We start from the raw sequence: 25,137 nt of genomic DNA on the forward strand, positions 1-25,137 counted from the left end.
ATATGTAATTCATGTATCTGCTGCGAGCCCAGTGATTATTTCCTCCTATGTGAAGTCTAGGAGCTGCTTGAAATACTTGATGAATATTGAACAACATACAAAGTGAAAGTTATAAGAGGTTACCAGTAAACAAATTCCTACAGACATTCAAGAGTTGATGTAGGTACAATCTTGATTTTACTCTAGCTAAGCATCATTTCCCTCTCAATAATGTTAAATAATGTATATGCACATCAAAATGTCTATTGCAATGTGGAATAACCATCTTATTAGTGTAAATGGTGCACAGCGCTGATTTTTGAAGACCCTGATAGGGGAAAATCCATTTCAATTCTTTTACTACAGATCTAAAGCTCCCTTTTTATTGTTGCAGTATCATATAACTTTGTCAGCTACGACTAAGTGCTATGGTACACAATAGGAGGTGCTTTTTTCTGTACATGAAATTATAATGCCACCTATAGTTGGGTGGTTTTTTGAAATTCTGTTTCTGCTACAGGTCTTTTTCTACATACATAATTCATGGCTTCAAATACAGTTACTGAAAATTTTTGCAATAGCATTTAATCCCTCTATATCTTAAAGGAGATGTTTGATCTTTAGAAGGATTTGTTTCTTGAGATAACTATAGCAGTATTTAATTATTTCTGTTTAAAATCAAGCAAACTTCGTAGACAACATTTTTTGTTAACCTCAGTGGATTTACTTTTAATAGCATGAAAGAGCCATGGCTCATGATCAGACTCTAAAATTCTTCTATTTTAATAATTTTCTGACCTGCTTGTCTCCTGTAATCTTTGGTAAACTGTTAAAAAAAAAAAAAAAAAATCAGTTTCTTCTTCTGGAATACAGTAAAAAATACCTCCTACCCACATTACAGTGATTTTGGTTCATATCTTCCCAGGTATCTATGTTTCTGACTGACATTTCTGTTGGTTGTAACAAGATGTTTGAAGTTCCAAATCTTTTGTGTTAGATTACAGGTAATATATCACGCAGACCACAGTTTATCTATCACTTACTGTGTGCAATTATAATTTTAAAATATATAAATTCATCAATTTATGCATGAATTAGACATGAGAATATGCCGATTTCTGCCATCATAATTGAATGCTCACCTTGGAAAATGAGTTCATTGACTCCTTTCAGTGAAATCCCAGCCATGTTGACACTGCAGGCTAAGTTTCTCCCTGTGTATATTTGAGTTGAAATTGTCTCTTTGTGATGGCAAAAAATACCATCCTCATGTATTGATGGTTGTGGAATCACAATGACACCAATCTTCTTAAAACTCTTGCCTCCTGCCTTTAAAATAAGTAATATAAATATCAGTGTAGTGATCACAAATGCTATTATTAGTTTAAGTGCATGTGGGAACAAAGCCAGAATAATGTGTCTTGAATTCTAATATTTTATTTGTAAAAATGTCTGATTCATTTTTATTATTGTTCCTAGTAATTAGACTATAAACAGGTACAATACATTACAAAAATCCAATTTTTGAGGACCTCAGCTGCTTCTTTCTCCCTGCTTACTCATTTCTTTTCAATAAACCTTCCAAAACAAAGAAGTAATCAAAGAGGCCAAAAAATCAGTAGTATTTTACTTCAAACAAAGGAAGTAAACAAAACCAGGCTGAAAGCGTGGATTTCCTCTTTCCATTCTTCCTTTGTTTTGCTTTAGCTCTTTAAATGCACCCTTCTCTGAAAGGAAATAATCTATATTGTCTAATTGTCTTTCCATTAATATCTGCGACAAACTCCTACAGCTTTATAGAGGAGCAAGATCAAGGTAGGAATATTTGTTTGTGTATTGATCGCTCCTGCAGGATATCATGCCTTTTCTCAGAGCCGATAATCTACTATGGCTTTCTGATCTGGCGATTTCCGCTCCTTGAACGTTATACGGCAGGAGGAGATTGCTGCTTTTTGTCTATGTAATTGCTTTGAAGATTTAGATCTAGATTTTAATCTCAGAAGGGCTATATACCTCAGAGATTCTAAGAAGAAGAAAAAAAAATGTTGCTAATGGGTATGCAGGCAGCATTGCAGCAGCATTTTCCATGTAACAACCAATGCATAACACGTACCTGAGATTAGGATCTGGCAGTCAAGAAATTTAGAGGGAAAACCTCGCAGAGAGCTCTTACTAATTTCACTGCCATTGGTCATAATCTCCCATATAATGATCTCAATAATTCTTTAAATATATCTACTCAGGGATATGTAAGCACATTCACACCTAGGTTTTACACCTGGAAGTATGCATACCTTTCTTCCTTCCCCAAAAAACTGCAAAAATTATCCTTTTCTTAAGCAGCAATATGTGAACCATAGTGTCCATATCTGATGGTTTAATCCCAGCACTATTTTTTTATCCCTTTTACTCAGATTTAGCTGTGGTCACAATTCGATGTTGCTTGATGCCCCAGTTGCACCAGTGGGAGCATGTCCTGCTGTCTCTATTTACTGGGAATGTATGTACAGTCCTTACATACAACTTCACTCATAGGGATTTTATTTTTTTTTTTTTTTAGTATTTGTATCATAGCAGTGCCCAAAGGCAGTAAATGAAAGCGGGGCTGCATTGAGCCAGGCGTGATATGACACAGACAGCAAAGGGCAGCTCGTACCTTCATGAGCTGCAACTCCCAGGAGATGAGAAATGTGGGACGCGGGAGCGGGACACGTTGCGGGAAAACTGAGGCACAAAGAACATGTGCGAAGATGCGCTTGAGGTGTCTGAGGGGAAATGACACTAGTAGGGAAAAGTCTTTAAAACAACAATTGTGACTCTTCAGAAACAGGCTATCTGCCTCCCCCCCCAGTTTAGATAGTGTAGTAACTTGGAAGTCACAAGAAAGATTTGTGAGCCTATATTTGAATTTACAATTTCAGGTCAGTGTGTGTTTGGTTTGTTTTGTTTTCTCTTACAGTCATTACATAGGAAACTGTTTTTCTTGAAGTGCTTATTGGCATGATCTGTCAACTAAATACACTACCCTGTCTTTTCTGTTGATTACTGATTCAGTCCGTTGTTTGCGTTCTGGGTAATATGCTCCTAATGCCCTGCCTGGGCTGAGGTGAAATCCCTCGGGGACTATTGGAGTTGTGGTTCTTGACTGCAACGTAGCACAATTTTTTCAAATTTTTTTTTTCCTCTCCTCAAAATATTTGTATTACCTATAGATAGGTGTTATTTCAATTAGCATTTCAGCTCTCGCTTTCGCATGTTGAAGAGAGAGAGATATTGCACAGGTAAGGGATGACATTGCTTTCCCCTCGTGTTTTGGTTTCTTCCGTGTTGCATTATTTGGCTTGAACCATCTCTCTCTGTAGCAATGTAATATATATAATTATCACCCACATGGTTAAAGCAGATAGCACAGCTAGAGTTGAAGCCTTCTTTGCCAGCTTTCACATATTTCAGTGCTCCCCATAAGGTCACCAAATATTTCACCTCTGTGGCTGTGCTCCACCTGGAAGGATGCACCAACAGCATCACCAATGTCTTCAAGATGAGTAAAGGTTTTAGTTTTGTTTGGTCTTGTGACCAAATTCTCCCCTGGTATTATATTGCATATAAAATTGTGAACCTAATGAAAAAACTAGGTTTTTTGCAGCCCATAGTGCTAACAAGCCTGAATAAATTTGATAAAAAATTTTGGATGCTTTGTACAAACATCTTTTTCCCCCAATTGTTGCTACTGAAGACAGTCCGTGTTTGAAGATCTGAAACTTTTCATTTGAGGGAAAAGTTGCCTTCTTGTTCTTTTCCTCATGCTGCGTTGACATGTTTTCATCAGCTACATCGTGTTACGTCTTCTACATTAAAGACTAATCACAGACTTGGAGTCTGCAGTTACCAGCTACAAATAGAAAGATTTCTCCCTGTGAGACTACAGCATTCCTCAAGCAATTTCCCACCTTTATGCAGGGGTTTTGTTTTGTCACATCAGAGGGGTTTTTTTTTTTGTTTCCTACCATCTGCCTTGCAATTAAGTTATTTAAAAGCACCCACATCAAAGTAGTGTTCTGGTTCTCTACTGTACTGCAGAAGTGACGAAATAATTTACCCGGTTCCATAGCTTATAATGAGCAAATAAGTATTTTTCCCTGGTATTTTTTTATTGACACAAAAAGACATACTTACTAAATGTGTCCAAGTAAAACAATTCTTCATTGAATAAAACCTAGTTAGACAATGAAAATCTAACCAGCAACATCTGTATTCTTTTTAAGTCTTTTTATGCATACATAAATGATATTATGAGGTTTATAATCATATTTATTTTTCTTGTATTTTTTCAACTTTTTGTTGAATTCATTCCTTCTATTAAAACCATGATGATTTGATCCCATTCCTATATTACATTTATATTTTTTTTAAATGGAAAAAATATGTGTGGTTTTAGTGTTATTTCTAGTCTTCAGATTTTATGAGGTGTGGAGAACAGGTAGATTTGAAGAAAGGGATGGAAGATTAAGGTTGAAGAGCAGACTGGAGAATGCTGAGATAGCTAGTACTTCACATTAATTGTTATTGTAAGAGTGTTGTAGGGATGAGCTCTTCAAAGGATACAACATTTAAACAAGGTTATACTGAATGTAAAGGCAAAAGAAAAAAAAAAGCATGGATTAGAGAAGCTGTTTAAAATAAATGGTAGCTCTGGCATTTTTCCCACTTTTTTTTTTTTTCTCTCACTATCCAACAATAACTGCAAAGAAAGGGAGAAAGAATGCAAAACACTTAAAAGAAGACAATTTCTATCAGAGGGAATACAATTATAGTGGAATGAAAAGCCATGGAGGCTTTTTCCAACATCTCAGGGGAAATATTTGCAAAGGTGAAAATGCGCAGATGGTTTCCATGATGTGACAAAGAATGATCTGTATAAAAATGACCAGAACTTGCAAGTAGTTGGAGGTAACATTTCATTGCCCAGATGGATGATTACCTTTTAGGGAAGTCACTCTGAGCAACACAACAATCTGAAACCAAGCTGAGATAATGTGATTTTCTGTTGTCTTCCTCATTGACCTCTGCTGTCAACTTAGAAAGTAAGTAAATTAATCAGGGTGTGTTTGCTTTATTCAGAGAGTAATGTTTTCCTTGCATATTATGTTTTATTTCAGCAGCTAATGGTCCAAGTTATTAAGAAAAAATAGGAATTTTGTAAATTCCAATCCTCTCATTAGAGTCCGATGAGTAAACTGAACCGAGCTCTTCCAGCTCCCCTGTCAGAGGCACAGAGTCGAGCAGGAGATTGTTTCAAACCTGATATTGAGTTGTTAGATGGTCCCTAAGGATTTCAAATCAGGTCTGTCTGTTGGTCACTGTTAAACTGGATTTGAGCTGAGAGTAGAGAGGTAAACCCCAAAAATATTTGCTGTCCTATTCCTGTGTTCTACAAAATGCCTCAAGTGAAAGATGACAGTTTTCTTTCACTTTGAGATTTGCTTTGGAGCTTTAGTCTTCCTTTGTTTTCTAATTTGAAAAGTCCCTGGCTGCATTCACACAAAACTCTCCACAACTTGCCCCGATTTATCTGAAGGAGTAAAGGAATGATTTTCCCACAATCTCTTTTTCCTACACAGCAATTAAAGTTTCTGCCACCATTCTGCAAGGCAAATGCAGGGGCCTTTTGAGCCTGACAGCAAAACTTCGGCCTTAGAAGTCCTTCAAAAATCCTTCTCTTCCTAGATATTTAGCTGCTCTTTTTTTCTTCTGTACATTTCAAAAACTTCTTTCTTCTGTACCCCCCAGGTGTGAAGTCAGTGATCCACAAGGCACAGTCAGTGCTCAGCAATAGCTCAATCCTTCTCCCTGCTCCTGGGATTAAAACCCAGGATGACAAAATACATCCAACAGTTAACACCATCCTACTCCACTATGAAAATAATTTGATTGGTTGGTGGTTTTTTTACTTTTGCGGTTGCGGAACAGAGATCAGTCAGCATATGTAAGTGCAGCATGTGGTGTTGGGAGTGTTGTGCAGCTGATGCGGGTGGTCCCTTATGGTCTAAACTGGTTGGAATCACCATTCCTGGGGATTTGGCTCAATTTTGGTAATTGTATTCCTGGAGACGTTTGACACATTGGTACTGCAGAAAGATTTATCAACTCAGAAGCAATTAGAACATAGGATTTGTAACTTATTACCAGCTTTGCCTTGTTATACTTTCCCCCTTTTTGCTTTCATTCAAGTGATTGAAAGTAACCAAATTTCAGTTAATTGTCAAGTTTTGAGAGAATTAGGCTAAGCGTTTTCAAAGCGATGTCAGAGGGAAATGTCTCGGCTCTGGCAATCACTTTGTTGCTGTGTGGTGGTTGTCTTAGAAACTTGCTTAAGATGAAACTTCGTGCAAATGAAGGAACTCTGTTTTTGAAGAGCTCCATAAAAGGAAAGATCAGAGGTGTCGTCTCTGCACTCTTCTCATCTAATGTCACTTCACAATGAATTTGTTTTCACACATTATTTTCCTTTGGATTTCTCCTTTGTACTCCAGGCCTGATCCAAAGCTTATTTCAGTCAGTAGAAAGATTTCTACAATGCTTTTTGTAATTCAGCCTCACGATATTTCTTCTCTCTCAAACTGCATCAGGTAAAAAAACCCAACAAAACAAACAAACAAGACAAACAAACATACACAAAACCAAACAAAAACACACAAAACCCCCAACAAAACAAAAACACCCCCGCTCAATGTCAAGTAACTCTTACATAAAAGCCAAAAGAAAGATATTGTAGCCTCTGTACTAATAAAATTGCATTGTAATGTTTTCATTTAAAGTCAATGGGGCTGAAATCTGTGGAGCTGAAGGGCTGGAAGCAACTGTTGGATTTGCTCCACTGATGTCTATGATACATAAGCTTGTGTGTCTTAGATGGATCTTCACATCCCCTTTAGGAAAGTTTAACCAAACGATAAGTAAAGGTAGTCAGGATCAGGACCATAAAGCTTAGCAGTTCTGAATAATGTAAATAAATGTATATGTAAGAAAAAAAAAAAAGCTAAAAAGTTACGTAGCATCACCATGGCTCAATGCTGGGCTTATATTATTTTTCAAGTGTTAAGGAACAAAGTTATTTTTCAGAGTCCTCTAGGGTCACATTTATTAGAGGGATCGGCAGTACAGAGTTCAAAGCACAAAACTGTGTGCAACGCTTATAAGTCACAAAAAAAAGAAAGCTTTCTTAAAAAAAGAGCATATATTCAGAGTGAGATCTATGGTGCCTCTACATTAATGTCTGCTGTATGATGTACACTCTAATAGGCAGGTGGTAATGAGCAAGATCTTAAAGACTGGTCTATTCTCTCAAGATAATGGCTGCCTCAGAAATAAAACCTTTTAACCTAACCAGAATGAAAAAGGTTGAACCTTGACTGTGTGTGGAACTGCATCCTGTCTGAGGAAGAGTAAACCCAGATAGCAGCCCACTACTGAAAGCTTAACAGATTTATATAATCAGAAACTGGGAGGTATCAGAGATGCTGAACATCACAATTCTGATGAAGTTATTAAGGAATCAAGTTATTTGTTTTCTACCAGGCAAACTTGGACGATCAGAACAATTAACTGATCTGATACGTGTAGACTCTGGTGTTTTGCTTTTCTTTTCAAGGGCACTTTTAAATCCAAACATGTAAAGACCATTTTCTTATAACTCCTTTAAAAATGAACCACTGCAAATCCCAGATGCATGTCACTACAGCAGAGCTCATGCAGGTAGGGCAACAGCCACAATTCATCATGAAAAGCAGGTGTGAAAGGCAGAGTAAAAAAATATAGTCAAAATGAAAAATGGCCAGGCTTTGTTAGCAAAACTGTTACTGCTAACTTAATCAAAACATTATATTTTTCTTCCCATTTTTAGGTGGGTTTCTTCTTATGTCCCCCTTTAGAAGTCTCAGTTATCTGAAGAAATATTGAATAACATAGCCCTTAGTAATAACAGGTATGTCTTCCATCGATGTAGTCTCTAGTTCTGAAGGATCCTTAAGAGAATCATCAACTTTACAAGCTGAATGAGTTGTATACAAATTATGTTTGCCTGGGCTGTCACTGCTGTCCATGATCACACCCTAGGAAAAAAAAAAATCCCTGCCTTTACACTAAAAAGTGTTAAAGCAGAAATTTCTGAACATACAAAATCTGCATGACCAAAGGGTTAATGAATTATGTTGCAGTGTGGAGGCAGAAAGCAGGATTGCAGACAGTGCTTTGAGTGCAAAGCTGTCTTCCTTCCATGATAATAAAACAAACAAGGTGATTTCAGCACAACTAATTGTCAGAGATAAGAAAAATGTCAGGAAGGGAAGTGAATCCAAAGCTTTGCCTCGAGTCTGACACACACAGAACATGTTAAACACCACCTCACCTGCGTTAGCAGCTGAGATGCTCCTTAGCACAGATGAGATCAGAAGAGAGAGATTAAGCCTCATTTGCTTAGCAAAGAACTGTGGCTGTGGTTTGTATCTAAAATACTCAAAGTAAAAAAAAAATGCACTTCAATATTGGACCAAAAAAGAAAGGTTCAATACATTTTTTTTCCCCACAGGTTTTGCCTTTTTTGGAAGAAGTCTTTTACCCCACTCCAGAAGCAAAGCAAAACATAAGTCAGAGAGCTGTGTAAATAAAGCATTCACAAATGTATGTTTTCTGTCATTAGCCAAACTGCTCATTGTTGCAAGTATTCCTAGGAGTACCATTTTATCACAGTCTAAGCAACATGTTTGTACTACACAAGCCTTCAATAAGTACTTATTAAAGTCAGCTATACAATGTGTTAAGTGGAAACCATTTATAAATATAATCTGAGAGTTAAATGCTATTAGTCATTTTGAAAGTATTGATAGACCCTCTTATTAGAATGATTAGAGATATTACTTATCCAGCCACTTACTCAGGAATGAAAGTGCGTGATGGAGCGGAATTAGTGCTACTATGCTTGGTAAACTCTTTACTATTTCACAAAATTTGTGTACGTGTTGGATGGCAGATTTAGAGTCAATGATTGTATTCCCAATATGTTTAATGCGTGCAGATTCACCCCATGTATAGCTGTGGTTTAGATATTCAGCTCAGGACACTCAGGACAAGCACTGCATATGCCCACACCCTGTTTACACACCTCGGGGAATATACGGTAAGGTTCAGATATTGTCAGTGAGCAGTGTGTGAACTGAAAATAATTCTAATTTTTAATAATGTTTCTGTGTTTTCCAAAGCCAACTGCTGTCATGTAGGGAGGAAGGCAGCATTTTCCTGGGCAGAATTTTTCTTCAAATGCAATGAAAAGAAATAGAAGGTTAAAATAAAAGTTACAAGAAAGCACAACAGCACTGCGAAGAACAGGTCAGGAAACAGCAATTCCTTATGGAGTATGAAATGAAATAGGCTTACTAATTCATAAACTGAAGGTGTTTGTGTTTTAAGAGAGAAAACTTATGGGACCCATGCTTCAATTTTTCCATTTTATTAACCATATGATGTGCTGTAGACATGTAATTTCTTGAGTCTGGAATTCACTAACTTTCTCAGGTCTGTCTTCCAATAGCTGCCAACACCTTGAAATAAGAGCATTACACAGCGACAATATCCACTGGCAAAGGCTCGCGTGGGAAAATCCATTTCATGTTCTGTGGGGCTGGCAGGGAGAGAAGGAGTGAGGGGGGCAAGAAGAGGGAAATGGAGCAGTGATGAAAAGGGAAGAAAAACAGTTTCTCTCAGTAGTGATTATTTTACCTCTTTTTTTTCTTTTTTTAAGAGGTATTATTATTGTTGTTTCTATTATTACACTGTGTTGTAATAATACCAGTATCCTGCAGTGGCCCTTGAGCAACTGGTGGGGTGCTCTCCGTTCACATGCACCTTCTGCATCTAGAGAATAGGGTTTGGAAATAGAAAAAACCACGTGGAATATAGGAAGTGTTGTTATCACCTTTCTACAGGCAGAGACACAGAAATTAGTACATAGAGAACAGAGGGAAGAGTGGTAGCAGCACGAATCAACTTCAAGTCTGCTGGGTCATAGTCTTGGTGCTTTCCCTATGACAGTTCAGAATGTATAAAACTTGCTAGTGATGATTTCCAAGAGGGGGAAGGATTATTCTTTACCTGCCATGTTATTTAATTCTTTCATAATCATCACTGCTACAGAGCAGAAGCTCGCTAAATATATCCTTAGCCTGACCAGCTGTAGCAGTTCTTATGTTCTTAATATTGCTTAAGACTGACAACATCAGAAACAAGATTATTTCTCTTCTGTTCGAGCTATTATTAATTTTTAACCCTAGCTTTCAAACAGACCATATAATAAGATTATAAACTCTTTTAGATATTGGAATTCTCCTTTCTAATTTGTATCTGAGGTATAAGTGTGGAGTGCTGTATTAGTGCTAAAGAGGAACTGTTGCATAGTGTACAAATGGGAACAGCTACAGGTGATACCTTGGTACTTCAAAAGGTGGCTTATGGAGTCATCTGAACAAAGTAGTGTTAGCAGTAAAAAGCAGCTCTCCAGGGAAGAGTAAAGCCAGAGCAGAGAGTGAAGAATTGAAAGATGCAGTAAAGAGAAATTATTTATCTTAATTATGCTTTTCAGTTCAAGGACTGGTTCCCTCCACTGATGGCAAGACACCTACATTGTAGTGCAGGGAGACAGGGACACATATGGCATCTGCTGTTTTCTGTGGATATGTCTCTCAAAAAATACCCAGATATGGTTCATCAGAGTACCTGTGAGACTTCCTGGCTTCTTAATTTTTCTCTTTATCCAGATGGCATATGGCTACCTAAATGCATAGAAAGTTCCTGACAGTGAAGTTCTTTGGTTCAGCAGACAAAGCTGTAGCAAGATTTAGTGTTTGCAACTTGAGGCTGGGTGCAGTGGGGTCTGAAATGAAGCAAATAGCCCTCATGGTGTGAGTAAACACTGCCTGGCATTTACTGCAGAATGAGGAACATATTTAATAAAACATGTTTTAGAAGTTGTTACACCAAGACTGGTGCCTGTCGGAAAGGGGACCTGTGGTGAGGCTGATGTGGGAATTGTCAGGTGTTGGCACTCCACAAAGAAATGGGCTACGTGTTTTGTGGAGCGCTACTCTGCTCCAAAGTGTACCTGCTTAACCAAAGTCCTGTGTGTGTTTAAACTCTATCCCAAAATATGCAACACCCTTGATAAGGCATTCTCAGCCCTTCATACCTCATTATCTGCACCATGGGTCTAGTTCTGGCATAAGACAGTGCTCAGCAGTAAGAGGAGTTGCCTTTAGGATATTGCCTTTCTGATTTGCTGTTTACATTTTGGAGAGTCTGAATTCAAAGTCTTGGACAAAATATATGGCGATGAAGTTCAGACAATAAATAATTGCGTTGCCAATTAGAAATATTTTAAAGCATTTTTATGCATTGTCTTGCATGATTAAACATTGGTGTGACACTTAAAACTATTACTGTGTGCTGCTTGTAAAAGTTTGCTTAGCTAAATGCAAACTGAGACCTTCAGGCTGAATTTTAAGTAATTACTCAAAATACTACTATTAGTAGGTGAGAGTAAGTTACATGAAAACGAAAATGTGGATCGGATATCTCAATTTTAAACTGTATGAGTATAGCTCTGAGAGATTTCCATAAACATAAATTTATAGTACTCAATATTGCTGGATATACTGTAATTGCGTTGTGATTATTTTGCATTCATAATGTTCATATTCCTAATAGCAGGGAAGCAATAAAAAACATGTATGGTGGTCAGATTTGACATGTAACATCTACCTGGTAAATAAGGGGTGAATTTCATGAGCTGTGCTGTAGTGGAGAGAGAGGAAAACTCTTCATCCTGATTTTATGGCACTGGATCAGTCTCTAAGTACTGTCAAAGCTCCTTCCAAGGGTGATGCTAAAAACTTTCAGACCAGGATATGGAAAAGCATTCTCACTATGAGGAGCAGCTGCGATTTTAATGTAACTTTAAGACAGCTATATAGAGATGGATTTATACTATTTTGAACTTGACCTTGAGTGTGTACATAATCTTCGGCACTTATTTTCACTCTGTGAACCACAGTCACCTTTCCAGTGGCCCACAAACTCATGGCCTGGTGGCTTTGAATGGGTAAGGGAAAGCAGCAGAAATTGGGCTGAAGTCATCGAACATCGAAACCTGGTGAAATTTAATTACAGTTTAGCCAAAAAAAAAGAGAACATTCTGAAAAGACAATATTTGAAATAATTTTAAAATGCCCCTGACAAATATTAAAGGAACTGTGAACAGTAGACAGTTGTTTAGATGTTTTTCACTTTTTAGCTTTACTTAGCTTGCATAATTTCTATTCTGCATGTATCTAAAAAAACTAGAGGTTTCTTTAAGAAGACACAAATCAATATTTATGTGTCAATAGCAAAGGCAGGCTAAGTCTAATTACAAGAGAAATTTGAGTGATTTCCATATGTTAATGACAAGTCCTTGCTTTTTGCAGTATTGGAAGGCTGATGGAGAAAACGAACTGACATAATCCAATTTCATATCAGGAGCTGTCTTATAATTTTAGAAAAACAACATTTACTAATCTGTTAAGTCACTGATATGATAAAAATTATGCTTAATATGATAAGACTTCATTTTGTATTAAAGTCTCCCCATCACATCAGGGAATTCTAGTTTCACTAACACTCTCCAGAAGCCTTACATTTTAAATGACTCTAGGTTATGTAAAACAAGATATGCTTAATGATTTTACAGCCATTTCAGTACAGCACCATTAGCATTATCAGTCAATCCCGCAGCAAACATGTGATGTACTCAGCTAACGAGCAAGACGATGAAGGTGATGAGGATGGGAAGGTGGCACTTGGCTGGAGGCCCTTGACTTCAGCTCAACTTCCCCAGCAAGCTTAGGTCAAGTCCCTTAAAATGATAAATTGTCCCCTATGGTTTTAACATAAAGACAGGCAAAACATAATGGATCTGAGATTTTCTCATAATACCAGAACCTTTTATAACCAGAAACTACTGAAATGATGTCAAGATTTTAATAGGCAGTTTGTGCTAGTATTTTCCACACCTAACAAATGTGATGTATTATGGGGCATGAGTTTGCTATGGGGATGTCACCAGCTTTTTTCCTGTTTAGATACAGGAATTCCATTGCTTCAGATCCATAGTCTTTTATTTCCACATGTTCTTTTTGACAAGGAACTGGCACCATATGCTTTGGAAAGGAGCAGATGTCTGCCACACGCTAGTTTGGGATGCTGGTGACTCCATCTTCATTCATAACCATTAAATCGATTGCTTTAAACCCAGATGTGTGAGGCTTCGTGTATTTTGCTAAATTTTCTAGCTAAATATGCTCTAAATATATGCATATTTTTTATTGAAGTAGAAAAAGATAAAATAGTATCATTATATGCTGAATACTTTTGTTAACCCTATCAATGACCAGCTTTTAGAATCCGGCTACATTTTTTTGCATCAATCATTCATGACAATTAATTTCACTAACTAATCATGCACTGCATGAAAAAAAAAAATCCTTTTTATCCACTTATGTCACTCATCAATGATCCCTTATTTGTACAATCTGAGACAGGGAGAGCATTTTCTTTGTCATTCATTAGTACATACCGTGCCCCCACTTTTTCTGTGTCCAAAGTGTACAGCCTTGCGCTTTCAAATGGCTTGCTAATTCCTATCACCATGAAGAAGTTGTTTCCGTAACTGAAGAGGAAATATCAGCAAATGGTCAGCAAACCTCTATTCCGTGCACCTCCTGGATTACTTAGCACATTTTTTCAGAAATGTAAGTCCATAATGAAAATTTATGTTATGCCTTATCCTACGTATTCTTCTTACATATGGTTCACATTGGCAGTGCCAGCAAATATCCTGTTGTAGAGATGAGGAGGGATCCTCTCCTAGCAAAATAATGAAGTAAAAAAAAAAACTCAGGCCGGCTAAAGGAGAGATTTATTCTGAACTCTGACATGAGGGACCAGAAGCTCCATCCGTACCCCAGCCATGCACAGCTGGGAGCAGTCAAACCCTCTGGCATTTCTGCCAGAGCTGACACCAGAGCCAGGCTGTCTTGTACCAACCCGGGGGAACAAAGCGAAGGGGAAGGTTTAAGCAAACTCCTGTCTGGGAGAGGCAGATGCCACACAGCCGTGGCCATGACACATTTCTTTCTGTAGGTATCTGTCAAACAAAGCTGCTGAGAATTGTGAAGGTTATGTTAGATTATGAAAAGGAGATGGGAGATAGTAGTCATTCTGTCAGATAAATAAGTCATAATTCCTCCAAGAGAAAGGAGTCTAAGAATAACTCAACCTAGAGCTCAGAAAGGGAAATGCTAATGAGTGTAAATCAAAGCTTATTTGCATGCAAAAATGCAAACTCCTTAAGTATTAGCTTTGTAAGCTGTACAATAACCTCTTGGAGACACTAGTAATGTGTTTGGTTTCAGTAAAAGATGCTGGGCTGCCAGCCCTGAAGCCTGAAGGGCTGTTCACTGGGAGAGGAGACGCAGCAGCATCAGCAACGGTGCAAAAAGCGTCGTGGGCCGGCACAGGGACCGCTGCACCCCTCGGGCTGAGCACCTCCGAGTCACGCAATGCCTCCTGCCATATTTATTGCAAACAAATCTGGTCTCTGCCATTTGCTTACCCTTGTATTCTGTCTTCCTGCCTTGGAATGCATTTTTAATTAGGTGCACTCCGGTTCTTTCCCTGCTCGCGCGCACTTTAATTTGGGAAGCACAGTTTTCATTAGCTCTGCAAATATCCCCTGTTCTTTGCAAAGTCAAATCTATTACTTGCAAAATAACCTTGCTTAGTCCTGGTTATCAGTTATACCAATAATACTGTGCTCTCTAATTAGTCCAGCTGTTAACTGTTCAAATTCACATGACTTAGCTATATTATGTAGCTCTGCATCAACATGATCAGTGCTCACAGTTGTCAGATATTTTCTTGTCAAGAAAAGCGGCTTTTCCAAGCTCCTGGAAGAGGTACAGGTTTGTGGTTTTTTTCTCTACATTTCAGAATGACTTTGCCTTGCACTTTTCTTTGTAATCCCACTGTAATGCACTGCCTATTTCTAACACCTCTAAAACTGCCACCTGTAACAAAGGGGATTTCTCTGTCTTCAACATCTCTTCAGACCTACTCGCTTTCAATGAAAATCACAAGTGCTATAATCTTCCCATCCAGTCCGGGGCCACGTTCAGCTGCTGGCTGAAGGATCCAGGTGGCTTCGTTTTCTGCCAGAGCTTTACTCGTTCCTGACACCATGTAAGGACCCAGGAGGAGATACGGGGCAGTTATGGTTTCTGGCTCCAAGAGCCTGGCAAGGAGTAGAACAAGAAAATGGGCCCCTCTTTCTGCCAGAAACTTGGGATACAGCTGATGATGGACCCCACACAGATCTTTCATGATTGCAAGGCTTTATCTACCATTTTATATTTTTAAGAGTATTCTCAGAAATCAGTCCTTTGTTTTAACCTCTCTATCCTGAGTAATATTAATAGTAGTACCCTGAGGAGTATTAATGTAACCTTTCTTATGTACCATTTCAAAAATCTCAGAGACTATTTCAAAATCTGAAGATTTTTATTAAACTATTAAATTTTGCCAGAGAGATTCAGTGAAAAGAAACTGAAAAAAAAAAAAAAAGCCAACAAAACAGTAAAGCACCAGGCCTGTCCATACTGTTTGCAATAAATCCAACATGACTTTTTAGTTGTTAGCTTCAGTGTTTACTTTCTACATGTATTTTCATTGTGTTTGTAAAGACAATCAAGCAAGCTTTCAAGTCAGAAAGGATATTTAATTTTGGATTTAAGTAGAACATGTTTTTCAACCCAGAAAGAAAGCTTAATTATTATTTTTAAGTCTGCCAAAAGCTTAAACAAATTTTCTTGTCATGTTGACTGAAACTTTTTTAAAAAAAAAATGAAAATAGACTACAAAATCTTTTCCAAAGCCGTACCTACAATTATTCTTTTCAGTTAGAAATGAGATGCAGTGTAAATATGCATAGGTGGATGGCTACAGCAGAGGGAGGTTAATTCTTATCCTTTTTCCATCATCGCGTCACGGTTTGAGAACAGACCCACCGGTCTGAGCAGAACCTGTTTGCAAAATAAAGTGTTGCTTGCTGTGAACATATGCTCGGCATTTGTTCCTAAATAAGTAAACCCTCCAAAATGAAGGCATGGGCAGCTTTTTTTGTTCCTTGCAGAGGAACTGGGCAAATCGGAAACCCCTGGGCAGACCCTGGGCATGGAGGGGAAGGCGGTGAAGTGCCTCTGCTCTGCAAGTCCGCAGAAAGAAGTCAATGTTCAAGAGCGCCTCACGTGAAATTACCTGGTGGAAAAGTTAACCCAGAATTGAAAGCAAATACACTTACAGTAGCAGGGAGAAATTTGATTGCTATTGCAGTGTGTTATCACCCTTTTTAAACTTATTTGAAACAATCTGAGAGCATAAAGCAATGTCTTTGCACATTTCCCTGTTGAAGTTTTTTCAGGTGATGTTCAACAGCACCAAAGACAAAGATTTGCATTCCCTTGATGTAGCCAGGGAGTCTGATAGACTTCTCACTCGACAGGCAAAACAGATCTGATTTTAATTTAATTTTTAAAGACACGTCCAGCGGTGTCCCTGAGGAAGGGCGGTTTCAGCCAGACCCGTGGTGCAGATTGACAGGTCACCATTCACTAATTGAGTTCTCTCCAAAGCCTAAGGGTCCATCAGAAGTATTTCAGGTACTTTAATAAGTATTATTTATACATTTGTTAAGATCATAATTTTCTCCATAGCAGTATTTTATACATCTCTTTGAACTTCGATTTACTATGGCAAGCAGGAAAAGATGAGTTACTGCTCTAACTGAAATAAATACCCAAAAGCTTGAATACTCATCAGAGACTATGCAAGCCACGTGGAATTCCTCCAGTCTGGTGGAAGACAGGCAAAAACTGTTTTTCAGACCTTTCAGGTAAAAGCAGGGGTCTTGCTGTGGCAGGTCTCTCCTTTTCCCCAATGCAGAGCATCCCATGCCCCAGGCACACAGCAGGTTGAGGCAGCATCACACCGGTGGGTGACTTTATTTGGGTAAAAGCAGACCTCCTGAGCATCTCTTTCCCATTGTCACCATGGGAGATGGTTTAGACAAATCCACGCCAGAATTCAGGCCAGCTCAAGGTGCCGGTATGCATAGAAATATTTAAAATTTTCAGGAAAAATATGCAGAAGTGCTCTAAAGAGAGTTGGATACAAAAGTGCCAGTTAAGAAACCAAATCATCGTAACTTGACTGAGCTATAGCCAGGTAAAATATAGGTTTTCAGATGAAGAATTTTAGAAAAACTTGTAGGTGGAAATATGTTGAGCTTCCACAAAAGAAATCAATGCACAGAGATTGCAATATGTGTATACAAAATTGCTGAAAAGGAAAGAATGGTCCTAATATTTCAGGTAATTTATACCAAATAGTTTAGGCAGTACCAAAAATGTACTCTTCTCTCCCCTGCCTAGAAAAGTGGCTTGAAAAAGCTTCATTAACAATATGAAAAACTTTTGAATAACAGGCTAGCCAGTGGTTTCACATCTTTCCCAGTCCACAAAGAGACCTTGGTAGTTCGTACAGAGACCCCTAAACTCTGCTCTGGATAATGAAGGTCTTCAGCCCAAATTGTGCTGACAGTTTGTGTCTACAGTGACTAATTGTCCTTCAGGCATTACTGGAGCTGCCTCCCTGCTCTTGGGGTCTAATCCAGCTCTGTCAAATCTTTCTGAGAGATCACTATGGAAAGAAGAGGAATCAGGGACTGTCAGTGACAAGTTTATAGAAATACAAAAATCAGTGCTTGGGCTATTGTAGAACCTAAGTGACGTTAAGCTCAGCTTCAGACATCAAATTAGCATAAGTAAATATTTTTTCTTTTCCTTTGTTAAATTGGGTTAGACTATCTTTTCTACAATAAACAATTCATTGCATTTACTTTCAAGTATTTCTTTTTTGTATTAGCCTGGGTAGGGAGTAAAACAATATTTGCTGCAGCATCTTACTAGAACATCTAGAAAGTTACCCTTGCAATAAATAAATAAATAAGTTAATGAATAAATGTATATTAATTGGGAAGCAGGGACATACTGGCTTTGTAAACAGACATTGCACTCAAGCTCAGTCAAAATTTAAATCTGGGTTTGTAACTCATTCTCACTTCACTTCCTGGAAAAAATGAGCAAAACCATAATTTTCCAGTGTAATAAGATGCAAGTTCCATTACCTTGCAAGAACTATGATCCAGCTAGTGTTCAGGTTTTTAATTCCTTACCTGCAGCTACAGATATATTTAAAAAATCTGATAATACTTCCACCTTAGGTAGGATGCTTAAGAAAAAAATCTTACTAGATAACTTCTGCACATATTTTTTTGCAAAGGCTCCTCAGGTTATGGCTACATGATTGTTAGGTGCTGAGAAAGTATTTGACATGAGAGAATGGCTGTTCTCCAACAATTTCAATTTCATTCCCACACTTTATGTGGGTCAGAGTGCTTTATGCCTCTCTATCTGAGGCTCTAAAGACCTCTGGTGTCATCTCCTCATATTTCCCACTGGACCAAGGCAAGAGATAAGAAAGTGTGCTTTCTCCTTTGTTGTCCTTCAGGATCAAAGGTTTTAATGGCTGTGATTTGGATTGCTGAGAAGCGATTTATGCATCTAGAAAGCTGAAAATAGGATTTCAATTATTTGTAGGTAGTATATAGATTTTTTTATGACTGATCCTAATAAGCCCTTTTTAGCATTTGACAGGAAGAAGTGTGTGCATTTTTACTGAGGAAATCAAGTAGGGAAAAGGAAAGTAATTTGATTACCCTTGGTGGGAGGTAGTTGACTAATGGACACGTAAAGAACTATATTGTAAATTGGACTAGATTAGGTACAAGATGTAGGCAGCTAAATGCCAGCTTTTGTTACTCCTACTTTCTCTGCCCTGGAGAAGACTGCAGTAGTCACCGTGGAGGCTTTTCCTACTATACATAAAGAAAATTAGGCACCTGAAGGTGAGGTATACTCTGCATCTTTTAGGCAGAAAAGAGATACATGTGTTTGTCTTGGCAGCACAGATAGAGAAACTTGCATCTGACTGATGAGCAGGAAAATTCATAAAACAAACATGCTCAGCAGGTCCATAGAGAAATCTGAGAGCACAAGCAAAGTTTAAACTCTAGGTCCTTTGACAGTTTGCTCAGGGCTGTGGTAAAGTAAGTCTTTTAAGAGAGGGTCTTTCTTTAAGCACGAGTGAGTGGTGGGACCTTCACCCCGGGCTCCTGCTGCTGATCGTGAACATGCACTGGGCTTCTCTTTGACACCTCTTGGTGGCTATCAGGTTATCAGCTGCCTTCCTGTCACTGGAAGTAAGAAATGAATTTTTTGAAGTCTACATGTAATGGTTTTTTTTCCTGCTGCTGTCTGTGGAGTCATGCCCAGGGTGCCTAGGGTAGTGCTGCAACCCCCAGAGCTCAGGTGAGTTTGTGCTGGACCCACTTGTGCTAAATATTTATGATCTCCTCTTTGGGGAAATACTTCCTTATTGAAATCAGGCTCCAGGGAGGCAAGAAGCTGGGCACTTTCTGAACTGATATCCAGGTCTGGAGCAAGGAAGACACCATAAGCGGTAGGATTTGCGGAATAAAGCGAATTCTCAGCTTTTAGCAATGGTGACAGATACAGCCCACAGTTAGGTAGGGCAACAAGCTTGGCACAACTAGCAAACAGCTCAAAGGAGTCAGCATGGAGGTACATTTTTTTTAAAGATATATCTTTTGCTGTTCATACACGCCCACACAGAAGCAAAATGCTAGCAGGGACAAGTTGTATTTCTCTTTTATGTAAGATAGATGCTTCTGTGGTCCCTGTTACCTAAGTGTCTCAGCACCTCCTAAATCTGTCATTTATTTCACAGTACCATATTGAATTGATATTATGGAGTATGGATGTACAGAGGGGCTGAATAACACAAACAAGTCGGTGCGGGTGGTCTGGAGTCCATGGAGCTGGGAATTGGTCCCTCATTTTCTTCATTTCCTGAGTACCTGAAAATACTTTCCTCTGTTTTCATCCTTCTCTCAAGATCAGATCAGCTTCTGCAAAAGCACAAATACTTCGATTTCTTCCTACTGTTTTCTCTGAAAACTTCGCATTTTATCCATTATTTTCACAATTCTGAAGTTTTTTGCTGTAGAGCGGCAAGACTATGTGCTGCTTTTGTTGTGTACCCTGTGACACAAAACCAAATTATTTTGCTTTGCCATTAATTTATCCCACTGTTACCCAGAAACATTTTAGTGTTTCTTTAAAAACAAAACCTCGGAAAATGTCAATTCATAAATGCCTTTGTAGCCATCAGAGTGACAATATACTCCTTGGAATAAAATTATAATGCCTTTACTCCACACATTAGTGTCCACGACTTGGTACTTTATGGGGCATAGTGTGGATATAGTCCTTTTTCCTCAGAAGAGGTCATCTTTACGATGCTCTTTGTGTAAGGAAATAGTGGAGGCACTGGTTAGCAAAGGCAGCTTTTCTGTGATGCCCCAAGAGGACTGTCAGCCTCAGCAGTGTAAGCACAAGGCTTTTGAAATACATCTCCAGCCAGTCTTGGCAATACCCCTGCGTTCATTAGTACAACAAAGGAATCCGTTCCAAAGGTGTCGTAAATATCCAGTATTACACAAAGCCCTGCCTATACTCCAACCTTCCTACTATGGCACTTTGTCAGTCAGTCACAGAATAAACCTGTGAGTATCATCGTCTGTGAGCTTAGGTAAAGCTGTTTGTGTTTTTTCCAGACAACTTGGGAGATAAGGCTTGTGACTACTAAATCACTTTAGTTTAATACATTTATTCTTCTCTTATGAGAACACATATGTTTGTATATAGTTTCAGACGTATAGAGTAGGGGTGGTAATAAACAGATGTATTATACCAGTCCAACTAAAAGTGCTGAGGAGATAGGTAAATAAAAAGAAAGATACGGGAGATGGATGTAGCAGAAAAAAACAAGCGGCCCTAGGCATCTGTGTTCTGGCAGCGTATGGCTTTATTGCTGGTGGCATAGCTGATATACTGTTTGCCTGTAAAAGATGGTGTACAGTGCTTAACTGACAACCATTTATGCAAATACTCAAGAAAATATTTGAGGGCGAAAAACCAATTCAATCTCTGGAGTCCATAAGCCTGAAAGGAACTTGCCATGAGGCTTGTTCTTCTTTAGGTAATTTTTACCCCCCTAAAGGAAGAACCATTAACGAGACAGGAAATCTTTATTGTTTTTATGTCAGTGCTGGAGGAGAGGATCCTACACAATATGCTTATTAAGAGGGAGGCTTTTCTTATGCTGATATGTGGGGTTTTAGTTTTTTGTTTGGGTTTATTTGCTGTTTGTTGAGTTATTTCGGGGTTTTTTTAATGTAGACTTTGTGGAGCATCTTTCTGCAGTTACAGGTCTACTTTTCTCTTGTGTAATTGAATTATTAACCTGCTACAGAGTCAGCAAAATCACTTATTTCTGTAATGGTACAGACCAAATCCTGGTATTATTATTCACATTGAGAAGCGCAATACTCAGCATGAGGGCTCACTGAAGGATCTACCTGCACAGTGCGCTGCTGCTGGAAATTAAACTGGTAGTCCCTTATGAATGGAACCACAGTACAGGCTGCAGAAAATCACAAGTGGTAATACAAGTCTGGATGGATGTAAAAACGCAAATGCAGTGGGATGTAAATTACCTCACTCTTTGTTTATTCCAAAAGAGTAAACCAACCAAACAAAAATCCTTAATGGACTTCTGGAAAACCTCTAATCATCCTATACGGACTGCAGAACTGCATTATTGTGCACTTAATGGAATCCCTTTTCTGTTTCAAATACGTGCTGTAACCTTTTGCAATGCAGAATTAAGTTGTGCAGTTCTGAAAACTGAATATTTCAGTTCCTGGCACTGAAATCTATCGAAACTTTGTATGTGCTTGAATAGAAGAAGATTCTCTGTAGCATATCCTCCTCTGCACAATTTTTCATTGGGCACAATATATTCTGATTCTTTTTGTATTCTGGGTCTTCTTTATGGTCTGTTTTCCACTGTACACCTCAGCAAAGAAGGAAAATTTATGGTCGAGAGTCTGCAGCCTTTTCTCCACAAACAAAAAAAGAAATAACGCTGAAGTAAATAACAGATGTCAGATCATGTCACGGTGTTACTTTGAGATGAAAAATGTAGTGTTGACCAGAGAGTTTACAAGTCCTAGAAGACAGAGGGTAATTAAGCATGAGTATTGCCAACCAGGTATATTTAGTAATAAAGCAATAAATAACCTAGAGAAAATATGGAAATCAAAAGCATGTTTTGTACATTCACCTGAAGTTCCATAAGAACAGAAATCCGTCATTGACATAATTTTGTGCTTTGTAAAGTATTTTTAATATGCTTATGTTCTGGGTTGACCTCACCAGGCTGCAAAGTGCCCACCAAGCCACTCTCTCACTCCCCTTCCTCAGTGGGACAAGGGGGAAAACAAGATGAAAAAATCATGGGTCGAGATAAAAACACTTTAATAAAGAAAAACGAAGGCCGTATGTGGAAGCAAAGGAAAACAAAAAGATTTATTCTCTATTTCCCATCAGTAGGTGATATCCAGCCACTTCCTGGGAAGCAGGGCCTCAGTACATGTAGTGGTTGCTTTGGAAGACAAATACCTTAATGACAAATGCCCCCTCTTCCTCCTCCTTTCTCTTAGCTTTTATTGCTGAGCATGATGTCATGAGGCACAGAATATCCTTTTGGTCACTTTGCAGTCATTGACATCCTTATCCAGTCCAGGACCTGCTGGCCATGTGGCCAAACTTGTCCAAATTTCTATTCAAATAAACTTAATTAATAAGCTTTGGATGATAAATTGCTTACTGAAATCAACACATTAATCAAGAAAAATCGTGATCTGTTCATGGGCAATTTGTTAATCAAAAAGTGACAACATTTTAAAAATAAATAGAGCATTATAAATTTATCTTCCAACTTTCTCCCCTCTCTTCATATGCTGCATTTCCCTCACCCCCATTCCTTTCCTGTAGCTGTCGCTGAACTCAAACCTTACCTGTAGCAACACAGATATCTTTTGTAAGGTCACTGGAGTGAACCTGATCTGTTCTTTAATCCTGCATAGTCCAGCAGCTGTGGTAGATACATGAATACCCTCAATATTTCTCTGTGTAATATGACAAAATGAAAGTCTCCACCTTGCACTGCAAGTAGAGCAATAATAGAGTGAATTGGAGGAAATGCCAATTACATTGTGTCTAAGATTGTTAAATAGTGGCTCACCATCAAGAAAATAAATTTGACAGTTTGTACAGCATTAATGTATTGTCCTAAAATTCTACAGCCTCTGAGTTAGTAACTTCAATTATTGAAATGGAAAAAGGCTAGCATGTAACACCATGTTCTGTTGGTGAGTTAGAATTTTAAAAAATAGCAGAAAGTTGTCTAGAACTTTAAAACAGAAGATGCTTAAAGAACAGATAAAGACCTAAGAACTTGGTACTGGGCTATTGAAGCTCTACTGAATCCCTTGAACTCTGGATCAACCTGAAGAAAAAGCTCAAGAGGAATTTTGCTGGGGAAAAATTATATACTATCCAGTGGGCCATAAAGAAAGGAAGGAAACACCTCATCTAAATCAAATGGCAGCACTGAGTATGAGGAAGAGCATATTCTATTCATGTGTTGTTCCTAGGAATGTTTGGTTTCCTTTTTAGTTCAAAAGTGGTTCATATTTCCATGATGGATAGTTATTGTATTCTCAAATAACCACAGGCATGACAATAACTCAGGCATCCCTCCATTCTGCTGTGAGTTAACATCAGTCCCAGAAGGTACGGTCCTGATGTACGGCGCACAGTTCCAACAAATCAGTGGTTCCTTTACAAGAGAGTAACACTCCTTTCAAAGCTCTCTTCTCTGGAGGTGGCCTCTGCACGAATTATGTGAAAAACACATTAGTATGCTCATAGAAAAGGTGGGGATGTGGATAAGACGGTATTTTCCTGAAGCACAAAACAGCTGAATCTTAGTAGGGGGTATTTATTCCATCTCCAACATTTGTTTATTTCAGCTTTATCTTGTTCCTGTTGGTTTTTTTTTTCCCTCCTAAACAACCATAAAAAATCACTTTTAAAAGCCCCAAAGACAAAGTAATACAAAGTAATGGCATGTAACATGAATAATAAAACTGTATTTTGACTTCATTTCCCTTTTTGCATGAGTTAAGTATTATAATAATGAATTTATAACACAGCGGAGTGCATGGTGCACCACAGATGACAAACTTGTCATCTAAATAGTTTGGACAGCTCAGATATGAAAATCGCATGCTAAATAGAAACATGCAAACTCTTCAAAAAACAGTTAATTTGTACTCTATGTTTATCTTCTTCACAAGAATGTCCTTTTCCTAGATAGATGTTCAATGTGACTACCAACTTCCCAAGTAGAAGAATCAAGGTCTCCGTTCCTGTATTCTGTAATGGAGTACTTTGGGCCCAAAATAAATCAAAGATAACCTAGAGCTTTAAGACGAAGAACACGGTTGAAAAATCTGCTTCTCAGCACAAGGTAGCCACATGGGTCAAATCAAGTGAGCAAGAGGCAAATTCTTTTTCAAGAATCAGACCAATGCTGTGAGCTGAATTCCCACAAGAGCTGCAAGTCACTGCTAAACTCCTTATCTTCGCTCCTGATACGGAACATTTCATCTAGCAAAACATATGTATATGCTGCTGGAATGAAAGAGCAACACTGCATGTACCAGGTAGCACTTATGTGTGGATTTCAGAAAAATAGTGGAATTTTTACCCCCGACTTCATTGCTTCAGTTTCCCATGTAGTCCTTGGAAGCAAACAGATGTCCTCCAAGGATACAGTGAAAGATCCCTGTCTACCTAAGTGTCTGTAGTTCAGGAAAGGAAATCTTTGGTAGCTTTCAAAGGGACTTACCTGTCTCTTCTGTCTGTAACTTTGGCATAAATAATATTCAGAGACAGGTAAATTGTA

The sequence above is a fragment of the Caloenas nicobarica genome, chromosome 11 (assembly GCF_036013445.1).
Source record: "Caloenas nicobarica isolate bCalNic1 chromosome 11, bCalNic1.hap1, whole genome shotgun sequence".
NCBI lineage: Eukaryota > Metazoa > Chordata > Aves > Columbiformes > Columbidae > Caloenas > Caloenas nicobarica.